Below are 19067 nucleotides of genomic sequence, written 5' to 3' on the forward strand. Positions count from 1 at the left end.
CCGGCCAGCTATCGCGAGATGTGCCGGCGCCCCGCCCCTCGCCCGCCACCGTCACTGCCCCCTCCCTGCCGCCGCCATGCCAGCCTGGGCGGGCGGTGCTCAGGGCCTGGTGCTGCCCTTGGCGGCGGGGCCTCGTTTCTCGGCTGCTTCCATCCCCAACCGGTAGCACGGTCTGGGGCCGTGCCACGCCGCCGTTCCGGGGAGCCCCGGCGCCGCGGGGAAGGGGTGAGCAGCCGGGCTGGGCTGCGCTGCGCTGCCCCGGCCGCAGAGCGAGGGGAGGCCCCGCGGCGGGAAGTGGGGGGGTCTGCAACCGGCCCGGCGCGCCTGTCGCGCGGGACGGTGTCTTTTAGGAATAATTTCCCTCATCCAGTGGTTTCTGAGGGCTGGCCCCTTCCCTCAGGGTTCCCGGCCGCTCTTCGCTCTCGCTGGCCGTGGGGCTGCCGTGGGTCCTGGCCTGCGGGCTCCCCGGCCCCTTGCCCGTCCCCCGGCGGGGGTCAGCCTCAGCGCAGGATAAAACAAGGGGGACGTGTGTTTGTGATGCTCTGATCGTACAGCAGAACAGCTTAAATGGGGCATGTTGTCTCTAAACTGTTCCTCTTTCTGTTACCTTTCTTCTGTAGTCTTCTTACTGGTGTGTTTTTGTTAAACTGGGCTTCAGCCCATTTTATGCATATCCCCTGTCACCTTGAGCTGGGCTTTTTCCTCGCTTGGGCTTTTAAGCCCTGTATAATCTAAAAAACACGCAGCAGCGTAATGGTCACCTAAGATCATCTGCAACTTTCCGATTATTAATGCAGCAAAAGACTTTTGTTGTATGTTGGGTGAATAATTAAGGTTTATATTAAGCCATCCAGTCAGCAGGATTGCAAAATCTTTGACCCTTTACCAGGCTTTACCCACCAGTGAAATGAACACACTTCAGTGGTGAAATAAACACAACAGCCATTAGTATTTCACAATAACATCGTGAAACAAATAATGAAACAATCCAGGACAGGAAGTTATGTATTTTGTCTGTTTAAAATAATGTAAGATGTTAAATAATAAAAAAAATACCCATTTTGCACTTTAGCCAAGATGTGTTAGTGCTCACCTTTTTCCTGATAGTAGATCAGGAAAAAAAACTTCTGCAGATCTAGTAGTTGCTAATAGTTTATTAAGTTTCAGTCTTACAGCCACAAATCACATAATATTACAGTTAAATTGTTATATATAGAAATAACAATCTCGTCAGAATTTCTGCAGATGCATGCAGTGAAAACGCAAAATATTTTGTTTCTTGACAAGTGTCAATCAGCTTATGGGGTTTAACATGTTTATAAATAAACTGGAATTCTTGGTTTTAAACAGACTTATCAGACATCAGCCTTCAGGATACATTCAGAAGATTATTGTTTTTACTGAGTATTAATCAAATGCAGGGTGTTGCTGATTTTGCAAACCTGTCTCGGGAGAAGCAGCAGACATAAACATGCTTCAGAGATACTCAAATTTGTATAAACAGAATGATCAAATTAGAAAAAACATAATTTAAAATGGCTAGACTTAGAAGCACGTTAATTAGCTAAGCTGATGGTTTCCAATTCACCCAGCTCATTTACAAAGAAAGTTCAGAATCTCTGAAAACAAGTTTTAGGTCTCCCTTTATAAATTTACCAGGATTCAACTTTGGTTTATCTATCACACATTTAATAATGTTTGCATCCACTGGCCACCTATTGAAAATCAGAAATCATGCCAGTCTCCTCTTACCTATTGCTGAAGCTTGGTTTTAGGTTATTTTGTTATTTTAAAAGCCCTGTGTTAACTCCAATTAAATGTTAAAGTTTGTGTGCATACAAGTAGGAGTCAGTGTTCTTCTGTTCTTGTTGCTAGTGCCTGATGCTTCAGAGAGCACAAACCCCACATCACTGACAATTGTGCAATAATGTGCCCTTGAGAGAGATTTATGCCCCATCCCAGACACTACTAAAGTTACATATATGCCATCACTATTTAACCAGTACTGACGTATGTGAAAATATTACAGAGCTGCTTGATAAACTCACTGGTGCCGAGATTTTTGGTTTTGGGGCATGCCCAAAGCCTGGCCTGGCACAGACCTACTGCCCTTCTCACTGCCATGCCAGCAAGGCTCGGTGCTTTAGGTGGATGAAAAAAATCGTTGAGAGGATGTGTATGAGTGTGTCCATATGCCGTGTACTGTGGGTAGACTGCTCATCTGCAACGTGGGAGATGGAGACTACTGCCATGGGTGGCAGTAACTAGTAGTATCTCAGATCTGTGGGAAGTTTTCTCCTTTATCATTAGGTTATTGTTTCTTTTGCTTTCTCCTGGTTGGGCTACTTTATTTCGCCCAAATAATTAATGATTTCTAGGATCAGAGGCAGATTGAGGTTGCAGTCCTTGTTACGATGCTGTTAGAGCAGAGAAAAGACGGGAGGAGAAAATGTGGATGAAGAAATCTGAAATACAGATGCTAAGGAGTAGAAATAGACGATGCAGTAGAGAATCTGCGACAAGTTTGTGAGGTCACTTTAAGTAGGACCTGAGGTGTAAAAAAGTTCTGTTCCTGTAGCTAATGTTTGGTCCTCTGCTTTTTTACCTACCTTAGAAACCACTGCAAGCTACGTAAAAGCATTGGTTAGTCTTCGGTTACATCAAATACTGCCTCCTTGCAGCATGAAACGTGAGACTGGAGTCTGTAGATACAGAATGCTCCTGAATGACTATGTCGGTTTTGGTTGCTGTGGTGATTATCCATCTGTTTAAATACTTCATATGGGAGATTCTCAACTCATTTATCATGGAGGAGACTTTCTTAAGTTGTGAGAAACACAGCATTATGCCTGATTCCTGTAATTTTCACACCTGATTAGCAAAAAGTTCCACTTTGTCTGCCATGGCTTAAGGAGATTGTGTAGTGTTTAGGTACAGAGGGTACAGCACTTGGGTTCTGTGGTCACCACTAGCCCAGTGTGCCTGTAACATTGGCACATGTGTGATAGTTGTGCAGCTGGAGAGGCTGACTGCAAACACTTTATGAGGGGGTCTCCTTTAAAGAATCCTCAGATTCTTTATACACAAAATAAATTGTATTTTTACAAACTCTGACAGGAAAAGAACTAGTGTGCAGACAGGAGAGACCTAAACATTTTATATATCTGAATCTAACCTATAGCTCTTAATGCATTTAATCCTTAATAGGCAATACTCTTATTAGGATATTTTGTTTTTCTTGACGGTTGCCTTCTCCATGGCACAACATGGCAGATCCTCTTTGACTTTGAAGTAACTCAGGAAATGAAGTGAGGTATCTGCATTTCTATTCACGCCCGTGTTGTGTTGGTTTTGTCTTGTCTTTCTGTAGAAAACTGAGTTTTCTTTCTAATTAATACCTATTTATAAAACCCTCATAATAAAAGATCTTTTTTTCACTTTAAGAGACTATCAAAAGAAACAAAATACTGCTTTCAAACTGCCACCTTAAAGCAGCATACATATTCTGACTTGTAACAGAAGCAAGAATTGCCCAGCCTAAATAGTCCAAGCTGTTCTAGTAACTTTAATTCACCGGTAAGGTTTGGTTGGGGTTTTTTTTGCTTGCTTATATGGCAGCTTTTCAGATTCCTCCCCCCCTGCAAATGGCAGCATGCTGTATTCCCATTTTGTGTCACTAGGGACTTAAATGTACTAGCATGCAGTTTTTTGTGTCAGAGGTTAGACTTTGTTTTTATGACTAATAATGTGGACCTTGGGAGCCACATATCTAAGCACTGTTGAGGAAATACCTAGACCTCTGTTAAAGTGTAATCCCTTTCAGGGCATGCCTATACAGGAGAGTAAAGACAGCTCAAAGCTCTCTCTGCCCATGTTCCACAATGGCTGGAGGCAAGCCAGTTCCACCTTAGAAGTCCTTTAGCTTATCTCTCTGCCCGTGCTGATGGGTCCCTGAGATGTACCTATGGACACGGTGAGCACAGCATGCCAGAGTGACATATTTGCTGCAGAACAGATAAAATGATTTGGCGAAAATACAGCCTAAATTGTAGCTGTCTTTAAAACACTGAATGTAAAACAAGGGCAGGTTTCATGCATGCTCATTCTTGAGAATAAGGCCGATGTAAGATCTAAGTGATCATTCAAGTCCCTCTCGGGCCTTGTGCTGAGTGAATTTTGCCCAAAGTATGCTTTATACTTCAGACAGGTATCAGCGTTCAGTTCCTTGTACTGGGTGTCGCATGGTTCTTCGTGTGGGAGTTCCTGACCTATGCTTTGCTCTGTGAAGCTGTATGAAAGAAGCCATAATTGAGTCTTAGACATACCATGGTATTTATAATCATTTAGAAACCTCAGAGGGAGCAAACATTTAGAGTTTTATCGACAGTCATCGTCTTTATGAAGTGTAGGATCTATTTCTGCATCGTCTGTAGGACCCTGCTGAGAATCTCCATTGTCCTGCTCATCGGAAACCTGCAAACCCAGCATGGGCTCTACTTCTTTCAAGGATGTGCATATACATCTCTTATAAATAAGCAGTTATGGTTGTTTCATTAGACCTCTAATAACATCTCTATTTCATTTTCCTTCTGAATGTTTACTTCAGTGTTGACACGTATTTATAATGTCATCTCAAAAGTAAGAGGCTATCCTGTCAGATTTACAGCCATTATAAAATATGATGCTATCTGCATACAAATGGACGCTAGGAACCTTACAGATTTTTCCCTATTATTACTGCCTAAGGAAGCAATAAAATTTTAACATTTACTATTGGGAAACACCTGCAGAGATTAAATTAAAACTAGATTATATGCTTATCAGTTAAATGTTACAAAAGCAAATTCTTTAGAGATTAACATAAAAATCACTGTTATCAAAATCTTATTAAAAGCTTCACTTAATACAATCCATTTTGCACCTCTGCTGCTCAAGCATTCTACGTGTGCAATGTATTAAGTCTTTGTGCAGCTGTACAGAGGGAGGCAGGGCAGCCTCACTGATGGCTTTGCTATCGTGTTAGCAAATACCTGCCCTGATATTTAGATTTGTCTTTAAAAGCTGACCACAAGCACCATTTGTCCTTCTCTTTCTGATCCTGGCCCTCTCTGAAGGGCCCTCCACATTGCACGCTCTGTTTCTTGAGCATGGCACCAAGGCGTGCTCCAGGCTCCCTCATGGAGTTCTTCTGGGAATTACTCTGGAAACCACTTGTCCTTCCTGCTGAACTCGTTCCTTATAATGGTCAGCAGGACAAAGACAAGGGATTTAAAAAGGCTGGGAGTCAAAACCAAGAAGCTGTTGTTGCTGCTAAGCAGATGGTCTCATGCTTAGTTCGTGCAGCCTTTGGTATGTTGCAGACACACTGCAGAATAGAGATCTGGGAGGTGAGCACGCTGGAGTTGATCTCTGACCTGGAAATTCAAAAAACGTCTGGATTTGGGCTTTGCTGCCACCAACGACTGAGAAGTTTACAGTGCAGATAATATACGTGCACTGACTTGAAGAGGACACTGTCAGCACAGATCCTACTTGCGCTTGAATTGCACACACTCAAATTAGAGGTTAGAGTTTATTTCTCCATCTGGTATTATGTGACCTTTGACTCAAGGCATTAGAAGCAACATGCCTTGGGCATATTCTGAACTGTGTATGGGACGGTACAACTTGGCAACAGCCACATCCCGAATTACTTAAATGAAGGCCCAGACTAAAAAAAAAAAAACAACTTTGATTGTAGAGATCCTACTGAGTCTGGTGGATCTGGAGAGTATGACATTAACAAGAGATTGAGATCGTTGATGAGACGACTGTAAAATGTCTCGAGTCATGTAGTTTACCAAAAGCCAAATTCAGAGGGGGATTAGGAAGTATCAGACCATGGATTCCTGCAGACCTCTATCCTGAAGACAAATGTGATATAGGGACCTCCTGGCCATTTTTTCCAGCCCCATGCCATCTCCTCTGTTGTTGGTTGGCACAGACCATAACATTTAGTTAAGTGAATCAGACGCATGGGGGAATCCAACTTAAAAAAACCCAAACCCCAACAAATTTGGTTTATAAAAATAGATAAAATAGTGCATAGACCAATGGGGTGGGGGGTGCAGAGCCGAAGTGTAGCTAAAGATCGGGGGAATAGAAATAGCTGGAGCTTGCTTTGCAGGGAAGAAAACGTGTCTGCAACCCTGGCCTAACATTTTAAGTAATAAGAGTTTGCTGGCCCAGCTGATTTTCAGTGAAATAGGTTAGGGAGTGTTCAAACAAGTAAATCCAGATCAGAGGGGCGGTAACCTATTGCAGGGCAATGCTCAGCAGCCTCTGGGCACACTGGGGGAGGACTCTGCTGTCAACACAGCTGGATTTGGGAGGAGATACTTGTCCACAGACAGACTCCGCAACTGTCGCAGCCTAAACCAGTCTTGCCATGTGCCTCCCTCTCCAGAGCAGTGTGTCTCCTCTGCAGCTGTAGCATGCAGTTTGCCTTCCCCTGTGCCTGCAGGGACGAGTTGTGCATTAGCATTTTTATAACAAACTTTCCTTTGAGGTAATGGACATATCTGGTAACTTCAGCAGAAGCCATGGCCGCATCCGAATACTGGGTGTGAGCCTGCATTCTGTCATTTTATTTGGACAAATTACAGTATTTAACTTGGAAAGGCCTGCTTATGTCTCTTGCTCGACTTTCAGGCTCTGAGAAGGTGAATTACCAACATGGGGATTTAAGATTTCATTTTTCAAAAATGACATACATTTTTGTATGTACATACCTATATCCAAGATGTAGAAACTATTTAACTGTAGTCTGAATTTTCCATAGCCATTATGCTAAGTAATTCACTTCTACTGCCACTAGAGGTATAACATTCACTTGAGCAAATACCAAAGGAAACATTTAGTTGGAAGCCTTGCCCATATTAATATTTCATTTTTCAAATAACGTTTTTGATCTGGGGTTTTTTTGAGGCCTCAGCCTACTTTGCCTGTTCCTGTTGGGTAGCCTTTCTTTTATCGAACTACAGCTGGCTACTCATGAGATGAAATGCCACTTTGTGATTAAAGGGTACAGAATTGAATGCTCATTTAAACTGCATAAAAAGCTAAATTATAGTATCAGTCATCATATCAATCATCTGTGACTGCCTCATGTGCAAGCTTGTACCAACACATTTGAAAGCCTTATTCCACATTGCTTTTTGTTCTGGTGCAAATTTACATTTATTCTGAAATGCAAACATTACGAAATTTATTTAAAATTAATTTCCTTTTTTTCAGTGTGATGACCAACTATCAGATGAACCACCCTTTTGAAACTCAGGAAAATGTCAGAGGGGACAAGGATAGCTCCCACACGTCCTCTGGGACTGGCAGGAGAATGCTGTGTAACCTGGGGTTCAGTGGCAGACCTGCAGTGCCTACGCAGCCTGAGTGCAGCCGACGGGATGGCTCAGCTCAGCGGTGGTGGGTCTTTTGTGGGGGGTGGCAGAGGTTCGCTGAATTATACCTAGCTACAGCCCTGCTGGAGCATAATCTCTGTCTGTTTGAAGTTTGTAACCTTTCTTTCAAAACTGTCTGACATGCTCAGAGCAAGGCTCTGCCAGCTCAGCGCTGCCTGTGCAGAGGAGCCAGGGAGCAGCGGGTTGCTGTGGGAACTGCCCGCTGTGCCATCGCAATGCTGCGGCCGTCGCAAGCTCTCCCGCTGCAATCGGCACGGCCTGCTTCGGCTTCCCACTGCATTTCCACATGCTGCTTTTCACCTCCTCCTCAGCTCTGCCCGATGAGCGCAGCCCAGCAAGACACCAGCGCGCCAGCTTGGGAGCGAGCGTGGGGAGAGCGAGGTGACGTGAGCCTGAGCTGCAAATCTCTTCATGGATAGTGAGCCCCCAAAGCAGCCTTCCTGCCATGTTCTCCTTGCAGGACTGCACCCACCTTGCTCCAGAGAGGAATGGAAAAAACCAGGAAAGTCCATGATGAATGCTGGAAGGAAAGATCTTTTTCACTGGTTTTGTGAAGTTTAATTTGTTATTTAGGGTAAAATTGCAGCATTCAGAAAATAAAGGCATGATGGATAAATTGAAATGTCTGTTTTAATTTAGAATATATTGCACTAGAGTATGGTATACACCGTATTTATAGGCACCATGCTACATGACAGAGTAAAATTATTTTGAAGGGAAGACATTGAAACAAGACACCAGATGCTCTCAGAATTTTTCCTTTCCCCTTAAAATGAAATTTTGACAAAATTACTGATTGCTTGAAGCATTTAATTATAGTAAAAGTGGGATTTTGATGGGAAAGGTGTTTCCAGCGTACGTGAAGCACGGATCCTCGTAAAACTTCTGGCCTATTGCAGCCTTTGGGTTGCTCCTTTCCCCAGTACAATGCTAACAGCACAGTTCGGTGTAGACAACATAGATACTGCACTTGGTGTATTCTTATTGTTAGTTTCTTTGTACTTTTTGTAGTAATACTGATAAATTCACCGGAGTCTTATTACACTCACAAGAAATTTGTGACTAAGAGAAACAGTGTACATTTGGGATACTGTGGATTATATTAGCATAAAAGTCAATAAACTAATACCACTGAAATTATAGCAATGTGAGATAAAAATCTGAACCACTGATTTCATTGAAAACAACAGATCTGCTATCTGATCTTACTTCTGCCCTATATACAGTCATCAGCAAGACTGTGCCATTTATTTACTGCTTCCCCCCATTGCACACAGAATCTTAGGGAGTAAATTCCATTGCAGAAGTACTTAGAGTGCAGTTCTCTGGAACAGTTGTGTTCAGAACAAGTTACCAACATGCTTTCTCCCCAAAATCAAGAAAATAGGTGGCAGCCTTTTATGTTTTGTCCACAACTTTGATAACTCTTCCCAGGGATACGGTTTAGTGTCAAGTTGACCTTTACGGTTTTCACAGCTAAGGCAACAGTTACATAAAAAGGATGAATGAGCAACAACAAAAGAGGAAGGCTGGGATCATATAATCTGAAAACTGGAACTGCCTGCATTTTTACTTTACTATTTCAGTAAGGGAGGCAGCACTGAAAAGTGGTCAAAGCTCACAGCTGTAGGGAAGGAAACAGAGGTCCTGCTCTCATTTCTGCCTTATATTCCCTGAATTGCCCTGTGTAAGTTGCTGAAGACCAGACTGCAAATGTCACCTAATTTAAATTAAAAAGGCAGGAAGTGTAAAATTTTTCCAAAACCCCTCAAACTTGTAACTAATAGTCAAAATTATGTCTACTGGTGAAGAAAAGGAGGTACACAGCAGTCAAGGTGATTTTCAGTGACAGAAGTGCTTTTGGCTCCTACTGATTGGACTTTGATTTCTCCCTCAGTGAATGAGAATAAAACACTCCATGTGAGGCATGTTGGATGTAAGTTAGTTTAGAGGACTATTAACAGTTGGGATTAATATTTGTCACTAAACCAAAATATTGGCAAGTACACAAGTAATAGGGAAGTGTCACAGTTTTTCAGTCTTGCTGGTTGTTTATGCTCCACTTTAAATTTTGCTGAGATACAAAAGGCCTGACTTTCACACAAACTAATAATTTAATTAGTACTAGAACTGCATGACAAGCCTGTAACTATGGTTAGGTAGAAGTGTTTGACTTTGTTATGATGCTAAACCAGATCTGGGCTCATCTGGAGAGCTGTTTTTAGTCTGGCAGTAGTTGGGTTTAACTGGACCTTCTTTCCTTGCTCTGCAGGATTTTGGGGTGGACATCTGGGATGGCTTAAGCCACTGGATAAAGTTTGGGTCCCCTTAAGGGAGTAACAAATAGTCCCTGGCCTTTGAGGCCAGAAATTGGTATTTTCTTCACTGATTTCTCTGAAAATTGACATGTTTCTCCCTCCCAAGACTGAAAAGGAAAGGGAATGTGTTGTTGAAACAGCAGGTTGGCCTCGATGCTGTTCAAGCCCACTGAGTTTTTGTTCAGCTGCTGTTTTTGAGGCCTGCCTACTTCCAATTTTAACTGTTTATCAAATATCTTCAGAACTAACAATGCAGACTATCGGTATATGTAAATCTGATGGGTTTGCTAAAGCAGATTGCGTATAGTTTTCATTGACCTTGGCAGCAATAAACAACAGTGTTTTCAGAGGGAGGACTGAGTTTCTCTGTATATTTGTTGTGCTAGGTCTTGGTTCAGGATTTTTTCCACTATCGTCTGTTAAAATTTGTTTTATGTCCTGTGTGAGACAGTGACTGATGCTGAAATCCTCCAGTGCCTTTTGGAAATGCAACAGAAGCAACTTCCAGCCCATGTCATAGGAAACGTGCATGATCCTATGAATAAAAATTAAGATGAAAGCAGGGTGTGTGGGAAGACCTGGTGGTGACAGAATCATTCCTGGCTGCTTTCTTGGTTGGAGAGCAATCGCAAAATGAGGATTTTTACCAAGCTTGTTTAGATCCTCATAAGTGGATTTTGGCAGGAGGCAGGATGTGGCCACTGCCAGCTGCCTTGCTGAGCTGTGTGTATTCTGTACCTCTGTAAAACTAATGATTAGGCTATGATGAGAAAATAAACCTCAGTAGGAAAGAACAGTTAGCAAACCCCTGAAGTTCATTGTCCGCAAAAAGTCCCATTTTGTAGATAGGTTTGCTTTATTTTAATAATATTAGGGGAAACGCTCCATTTTGAGACAGAAGGCATAGTGTAGACCAGGCCTATGAAATTAGATAGCACTCTTTTGCCTATCTACTGGGAAAAGGAGCAGCTGAGTATAATGTTTGCACACAGGCAGCTCTCTGTAGTGTTTCAAGAAAGGCTTTGAAAAAGATAATATTCTCATTTTTTACTTTGACAAAAAATTGCACTGACTGCAAGAGCCTCCATGTTATACTTGCAGCAATTACAGCAGTTTTCTGTGGCGTTGCTGCAGCCCTACCCTCCCTGTTTGCCACATCACCAGCTCCTGGTAGCCAGCGGTGCTGTGGCTGGGCCAGTCCTGAAGCCCAGAGGCAGAGGGTCCACCGGACAGCTTTCTGAGACTGCAAGCAAGCGAGCTGCAGCTCCACAAGAGGGGGAAATACGAGTCCAGCTTGATGACAGATACCCTTTGCTGCTTTTGTTTTAAAACAGTAAATGAGGAAGAAAAATATTATGGTTGTATCTGGTATGCAGCAGGGCTTTAAATTGCATTTACTTACCTTCCAAGCTTTCCACATACCCCTTATTTGACCAGAGGTTTGCAAACGTGGCTATGGGAGGGTTGCAGGGGTAATTGGCTGACAGCCTGGGGACTGCATTTAATTAGCAAGGAATGCACCGGCTGTGGCTGCATTCCCTGTAGGAGCAGCAATCCACGTAGCTACAGGTGCTGTCCTGCTCTCTCTTCAGGCCCAGGGACAACCCTTCTTCACGCAGGAGCGCTGCACACGGGAAAAAATATGTTTGGGTATCACTATCAGAACAAAAGTCTTTCTATTTGTTGTTTGTTGCCCTGCCAGTGATGTCAGGCAGTATCTTTGCCTTTAGGGTCCTACTGCCCTCTTAGGCTTATACTAGATGAATCTCTGGTTGTCCAAACGTTGGTGGATTCACATTTTTTAATGCCTACGATTAACCATTTCAGGGCAGCTGGGCCTGACTGACTAGCATCAGCTGCTGATCTTACTGAGTTCATCTGGAGTTTCAAGTGATTGATACCACCGAGAATTAAGCTCAAAGTGCACCGGGCTAGACTGCCTAGAGCTAAAATACCCACAGTCAAAGCCCATTAACTGAGATGTCTGCATTTCACTGAAATTCTCTTTGGAAGGCTGAGGCTAATTTTTCCTTTGTTGCCACCATTCTGAAGTGTTGTGCCTTGATATACTAAGATGTAATACACTGTTAAGATTTAGAAGAAAAAAGAAAAGTAGTCAAATGGCTGAATACCCTCTTTGGTACTAATTTCTAAATAAAAAAAATTCGTTTCTATTTCTATGATCTTTTTAGTTTTATCAGTTGATTCTGGTTGCCTGGGATGTGATTCAGGTGAGCTCCTGTTATGTGTATCAAAAGGTAGTATATGGTTTCAGTTTATTAAGTTATGCATTTTTTTGTAATTGAGGCTCTTCCTATAGAACACAGGAACCTTGTTAGACCTATGCTTCTTTCTGGGCTTGTTTTCCTTCTGATCTACACTTTTTTTTTCACAGTTACTTTTCAAAGTGGTTTTTTACTTGTTTTGCTTCCGTGAATCTGTTCTCCTACCATTTTCATTTTTCTCCTGTCTGTGTTCCTTAATGTGTGTGAGCACTGAGGAGTGTTGAGCACCTGGGGAAGGGCAAAGAGGCTGTGAGCTCTTAGTAGGAAACTCCGAAGTGTTGGCACCGAGATACTAACCCTTGAAGGGCACAGTCCAGTATCAATGACTCTCTTCCCAGGACAGTCACGTTAGCAGGGGTGCAGAACAACTTAGGACCCCCAGCCTTACTGCAAGTATACCCCTTGCCTTAAGATTTTTTGTTCAGTGTGTTCTGAAGCTGAGAATACAAGTGCTATGGAAACCTTGAGTCATCAGTAGCTCATCACAGATTCCCACTGTGCTAGACCATCACTAGGCTTTTGTGGTCTTCCCCCTTGAATTTGTAATCCTGTTTCATTTTTTGTATATCTGTAAAGTCTGTGCCCAGCGCTCATCACCCACCACATCCTTTTCCTTCCCTCCTACTGTGCTGCTTTCTCCTCTTTCTTTTCTGCCCGGCTGCTGGATGGTAAAATGAAGGAGCAGGAGGGGGGTGTGCTGGGAGGAAAGGGGAGATTGCAGCAGGGCAAGGGAAGGGGGCAGCAGGAGAGGGTAGGACTGCTGGGAGGTAAGGGACAAGCTGCCTCTCCTTGTCTCAGGGATGCTGTAGAGTGTGTGTGCTTTGTGCAAGGCTGGGGAAGTGTTGGGGTGATGAATGAACATGTTGTGACATGGGAAATAGCTGGCACAAACTCCCAGTTCAGTTGGATTTTCCTTGCAAACACAATGGGTTTAGCTGAATAGGGAATAATTGAAGTTTGAAAATGTTTCTGACTCTGTTCTGAAATTGTTTGGAAGAGAATTGGCGTTACTACAGCCTTTTTTTTCTTTTTTTTTTTTTAAAGACTGGGCATGATCATAATTGGAAATTCTTGTCTTTTGTAAATGTTGCACATCAAATCTTTTATTGCAGTTACTATTTTTTAAAATGAAACTGAGTGACTTCAGGGTGGAGTTTCTGGTTTTTCTTTTTGTTTGTTTGTTTTTCCTTGCTGTCTGAGGTAAATTGTTACTTTCACTTGGCTATGGAGAGCAGTTGTTCTGTTGCCTTTTCTTTCTTTTTTTGTAGATAGTACCAAATTATTATTGGGGACTGGGGAGCTTTTTGACCAAGAATGGAGAACAGCTGCATTTTCTACCCTTTGAATATGAGATACAGAGGCTACAATTAAATACCAAAACATAGGATTAACATTTTCCTTGTTTTAACCTGAGATTAGCACTTTGATAGCTGATGTAATGTTCTCTCTCTGCACAATTACAAGTGTGGTTGCTCTAGGGAAAAGGAATGGGGGGGAGGAAGGAGAGGAGGAGGAGGGTTGGATCCTGAAGCTCTGCCAGAAGCATCTCTTGCTCTCAGAGGAAGCCTGCTGGAAGATGGAGAAGAGCCGAGCAGAAGAATGCAGAGAACAGTTTAGTTTACTGCTTGTAACTGATGTGCAACACACTGCTTCATAGCTCCACACTGAACAACAGGAACTGCCACGCTGTTTCCAGGAACAGTCAGCGGCAGATGCTTAGCGATGAAGAAAAAGGCCACATACTGAATCATTTTGACTTGGTGTCGCCTCCTCCCAGCTTTGGGAAATCAGCTGGGTATGGGTTTGAAAACCCGAAAAGTTTCACCTAAGCTACTGTGTTTATTTGCTGCTGATCACACTGTCCCCCATGAATTTGTTTAATGCCTTTTAAAATCCATTTTCAGTCTCCACAACCTCCTGAGGCACTGACTGCCACAATGCAATTATGGACGGTATGAAACAGTACTTCCTTTTGGGTGTGTTTGTTTTAAACCTGCTGCTTAATGACTTTGTTGGATGCCCCCTCAGCTTTTGTACTGCAAAAGAAAGTGAACAATTATTCTGTATTTACCTTCTCCATTCAGCATTTTATAGACTGCTGTAATTTCCCTCTGCAGTCATCTTTTTTTCTTCAACCTGAAGAGCTTTCTCTATTTAATTTCTTCTTGTAGCAAAGCTGTTCTTTATCTCAAAAAAGATATATGTGGGCTTTTTATTACTTCTCTTTCTTTTTCCTCTCAGACAAAAGTGTCGAGGAAACCTTATACAGGAATGTCATAGTTGAAGGATTCTTTGGTGCCTCTTTGTGCCAAAATAATTAGCTTTCAGCTCTTGGAAATTGCCAAAAACTTCTGAAAGAAAACTGTTCCTGTAACCCTCTCCAGTTTGAGGTTGTATTCATGTCCAAAACTAGGTAAGAGCACGCAGCAAGTAAGCAGAAGTTGTCTGAATTTGAAGTTCTCATTTGCTGCCAACAAACCTTCAAATGTAACACACAAAAATTGAGTGAGTGCAAGGAAGTGACGAAATTGGGACCTGAGAGAGATCAGGAAGTCCAGTAATTCAGTCCGCACTGAGCAAGGCCAGCAGCATTAAACAGGAACAAAGATAGCAACTCCAGGGAGGGCAGAGGGGTGTTTTTTTTTCCTACTTGGTCCAGAATAAGCACAATATCTTATATAGTGTATAAATCTTTAGATACAGAGGAGGAAAAGAGCACACTTTTATGTACAATTTCTATGTTCCTATTTGGCATAAATACTCCATTTGGGAGGCAGATGCAAATGTCTTCAGATCCAGGCATGAGCATGTGCAGGGGACACCTTGCTGCCTTCTCAGTCTGGCAAAATCACACAGCTCTTCTGCCTTGTGTCCTTTTTTCTTACTCCATTGCATTTGAGCTGACTCTTCAAGACTGCACACCTATTGCTTGCCTGCTGCTGTGTCTCAGTTCTTTGGATTTCCCATCTGGTCTGTGCTGCTGGCAACACCGTTGTACTGTGCTGTCTGCTCCTGCCGTCTCCTCCTTTTCATGCCACTGCACAGAGAGCTGGTCTTGCAAGACAACATTGTGTCTCTGTCTAAGCTCTTCCTGGAACCTTGTTTCTTCCAAACGCCTACCAGATACCTCAGGAGAAGAGCCTTCGCTTCCCCTTCCTCATTATTTATCTTAAAAAAAAAATATTGAAGAAAGATCTTAGTTTTATTCTCCTGTGCACTTGCTTTTTGCTGAGTTCTTTCTAGCTTCAGGAGTGCGGCTTAGGCCTTTCTCTCCTGTCCCGCCTTGCTGTCGTCTTACCACCCACTCATTAGATCATGTCTGAAATTAGCTTGCAAGAACTACAGGGCAGGGTTGATTTTTCTTGCCTCTTTAGTGACGACTTGGCATAGTTTTGTGTGGTTTTGAAAAAACAGTAAAAACAACAAAAACCATCCCTTGTGCAGCTGGGAAAACCAAGGTAGGAAAGCCAGGTACCTATGGAAGAGGCTGGTGAAGACCTGTGGCAGAGCCAGCAGGAGCTCACATAGCACCAAAGCTTGTGCTCAGAGTAGATAATTCTGTCCGCTTCTGTAACTGTCTTCAATGATGAATAGTCATTAGGATGAAATATTTGGATTCCTTGGGGGGGGGGGGGGGGGGGAATATTTTGCACAAAATGCTTACGGTGAAATGCAACTCTTTTATTGCACAGTTTTGCTGTAGTAGCTTTGGGGCGGGGGGTTGACAACTAAATGATGATAGAGTAAACATATTGATGCCATGAAAGTGTTCAGGTTCAGTAAGATGATGATGTGTTAAGGTGATGTCGGAAAGCACAGAATCGTTTAGGTTGGAAAAAACCTTTCAGATCATGGAGTTCAAATGTTAACCTGGCACTGCCAAGTCCACTACTAAACCATGTCCCTAAGTGCCACATCTACACATCTTTTAAATACCTCCAGGGATGGTGACTCAACCACTTCCCTGGGCAGCCTGTTCCAGTACTTGACAGCCATTTCGGTGAAGAAATTTTTCATAATACCTAATCTAAATCTCCCCTGGTTCAATTTGAGGCAGAAGAGACTGACACTCGCCTCACTATAACCTCCTTTCAGGTCGCTGTAGAGAGCAATAAGGTCTCCTCTGACCCTCCTCCTCTCAGGCTAAAAACCCATAGTTCCTCAGCTGCTTTTCATAAGACTTGTGCTCTAGACCCTTCATCAGCTTCGTTGCCCTTCTTTGGATGCTCTCTAGTGCCTCAATATCTATCTCGTGGCCAGGGACCCAAAACTGAACACAGTATTTGAGGTGCTGCCTATGTTAATATTGATCCCTAAATAATACATTGGATTCCCAGTTTGGGACCAGTAATTTGATTTTAGGTGCTCTCAGCACAGACTTAATGTTCCACAGAGTGGTGTCCCTTGACATTTTGGAGACTGTCCCTAATTTTTTGTTATTTTTTTATTTGAGAGACAAGGCGCCATGCCAGTGGGGGCACTGGGTGTGCTGGGTGGAGTGAAATGGTGCTGAGGGCTGAAAAGTGACTTGCAGAGCCAAAATTGGAAGGCTGGGACTTGCAGCAGGGTCTGGTCCGCTTTGGATCAGGCATAAGCAGGATGTGGAGTATATGGTCGGGTTAGATAAACTTTCTCTGTGGGAGGTACTTTGAACTTTGTAAGGGAGAAATTCTGTTGCAGGCAAGCCACACGTATGGTAAAATAACGTAACTGTGTCCAAAAATGAAACACGCAAGAATGGCTTTCCCTTTATGATGAATACTGTCAGTTCAGAGCAGATCCCCAGCCCACACGAGTATTTTGTCATAAAATAAATGCTGATAGGTAATTGATGAAGCAATGTTAACTTCTCACTCAGTGGCACAAATCTGTGTACCCTAGCCTAGGAAAATGACTTTCCTAATCAGTCTCTGTTGGTTCCAGTCTATTTAAAAATGTGTGTTTTCAGGTGTCAGTTCTGGTAACAATATACTGCGTTCATGACTCTTCCTCACAGAAACTCGGGCAGAAGGCTGTAGCTTTCCTTAGAAGAGGCAATTTTTTAGTCTGTCTTTACATTTTATGTTGTAGAATGTAATAAAATCCAAATCCTGCCACTTTGCACATTCATTTAATTCATATTGTTGTTTTCCACATGGGTAATACTCTGGATTTTACTTTTTTTTATAATGCCTTTCATCCAAAGATCCCAAGCTGATTTGGCCTGATTCCCAGGTAGAGCTTAGCAACACTTAGCATAAGACCAGTAAAAGGAAGTAACAGGGAATTTCACGGAGTTCTTGGCTGGCTGTCAATTTAAATGCACCGACAGGTCGGAGCATCCCTGGCCCATGAGCCCCCGCTTCCCGGGGCTGTGACTGCCTGGTGCAAGTCTCTCCTGTCTCAGCCAGAAATTCCTCTCCTTTTTCTTTTTCTCCTCCTCCAGAACAAGCTCTGCTGTCTCCCAGAATTTAAAAGAGAGAGATGATAAATCTTTATGTGGGGGGAACTTGGTGGGAAAAATAGGGTCTTGGGGCTAGGAGATCCACCCCACTAATTTGTTATTTGCTGTTTGATCACAAAGATGCGCTAAGCTGAAACACACACTTTCGGTTTTGTACCTCCCTGCATATGTGCAGGTATATGCATGATTTTAATTTCTTTTTCTCATCTTCGTGTTTAGAGTAACTCAATTCTCCAGTTTTCTAAATTTACCAAGAAGGTTTCAGTTTCTTTTTCAGTAGCCAGAATATTTTTCAAACTTTTATTCTGAATGTTGTTTCTTCTTTGGAGAGACTCTTGGACTTTGAAACCACCTCTCATATTAAAAGCCTTGCCTGTCTGAAAATTTGTTCCAGCTTGATTTGCTGTTCAAAGTGCTGCTTCATGGATTCATTTTATGTCTCCTCGGAGACATTTTGTGAGAATTTTGCTTATCTACTATTATTGCAAAATGATCCACCATCTTAGGCAACCAATCACTTCCTCATCCCCTTTTCATTGGTCTTTAAAGCAAAATGGAAATTAAACTGTGTCTGCTGTTACGCAGACTGTGGTGATCTGGCTTTCACCTTTGGACCATGGGCAGTATTAGCTGTGCTCACATAAAAATCTTGCAGAAAGAGGAAAGATACTCTGTGCCTCGTGCATAGAAAAGGGTTAACACGTGCGTGGCGGAGACAGGGAGAAAATCAGGCTGGCTGGACTCTGCCCCTTTGCTAATAGGCCTCTTTTTCTGAAATGCATGGAAGACAGATGAAAAATCTCAGAGTTGCCCTGAATTATTTTCCTGAGCGTACAGCTTTCTCTTTTTGTGGTTAAATATGACAGTTATAGTGTAGTATTTATGCACAGTCAATAAATCAGGAGAAAATGTGCTGCAGTCAGGGCATGTATCCGTAGTACGTTCCTTATAGTTCACTTGAAAACTGAATTCTTGAATTTGCTGAAGCCTGTGAAAAGAAATTCAGGTGCATATCTCCATGGGAGGCTTACACAAAGCCTGGTGGCCCACAGTAATGTGAAATTTGCACCTCAGTGTCCATTACTGTCCTCAATCTGCAAACCCAGACTCCTAAAAGGCAAGTTTTAGATCAGGCTCCCAAACTCTTTCTTGCCTTTAGTGGAATGATTGCAGGAAGGAGATGGGGCAAGTGAAAGGGGCAGAAATCTTTAAGGGGATGAGTTACAATTTTGTGGAATTTTGTAGTGTGGTTACAAATTAGTGGTGGGGGAGGAAAGGTGCTTCTGAGCTATATCCTGGAAAATACTGGCTTGCTTTTTTCAGAGGGGGCTGTGTGACACATTGGCAGAAGCAGCCTGGCTTTTCCTAGTGTCTGGCTTAAGAGCAGCTAACTGCTGACGAGTGAGAATATTTAGCCCTGATAGAGCACACTATCCAGGGCTTGAATTTGCTCAGCTTCTGCCATCTTGAATCTAACTCCGTTTTCTCACTCCGCCATATAGTTACTGGAGCTGAGAAGGAGATATTATTTAGCACAATTTCATATCTTTCATACTGGAGTTCA

The 19067-nt window shown here is 42.8% G+C and overlaps 1 long non-coding RNA gene across 1 annotated transcript; it reads left to right on the plus strand.

Annotated features, from left to right (window-relative positions):
• Positions 1 to 48: 48 nt before the first annotated feature.
• LOC106630954 (uncharacterized) lies at positions 49 to 8071 on the plus strand. The gene is made up of 2 exons (XR_008735264.1): positions 49 to 225; positions 7276 to 8071. It is a non-coding gene; the product is annotated as an uncharacterized LOC106630954 (long non-coding RNA).
• The last annotated feature ends 10996 nt before the right edge of the window (positions 8072 to 19067 follow it).

The sequence above is a fragment of the Falco cherrug genome, chromosome 15 (assembly GCF_023634085.1).
Source record: "Falco cherrug isolate bFalChe1 chromosome 15, bFalChe1.pri, whole genome shotgun sequence".
Classification (NCBI taxonomy): Eukaryota; Metazoa; Chordata; class Aves; order Falconiformes; family Falconidae; genus Falco; species Falco cherrug.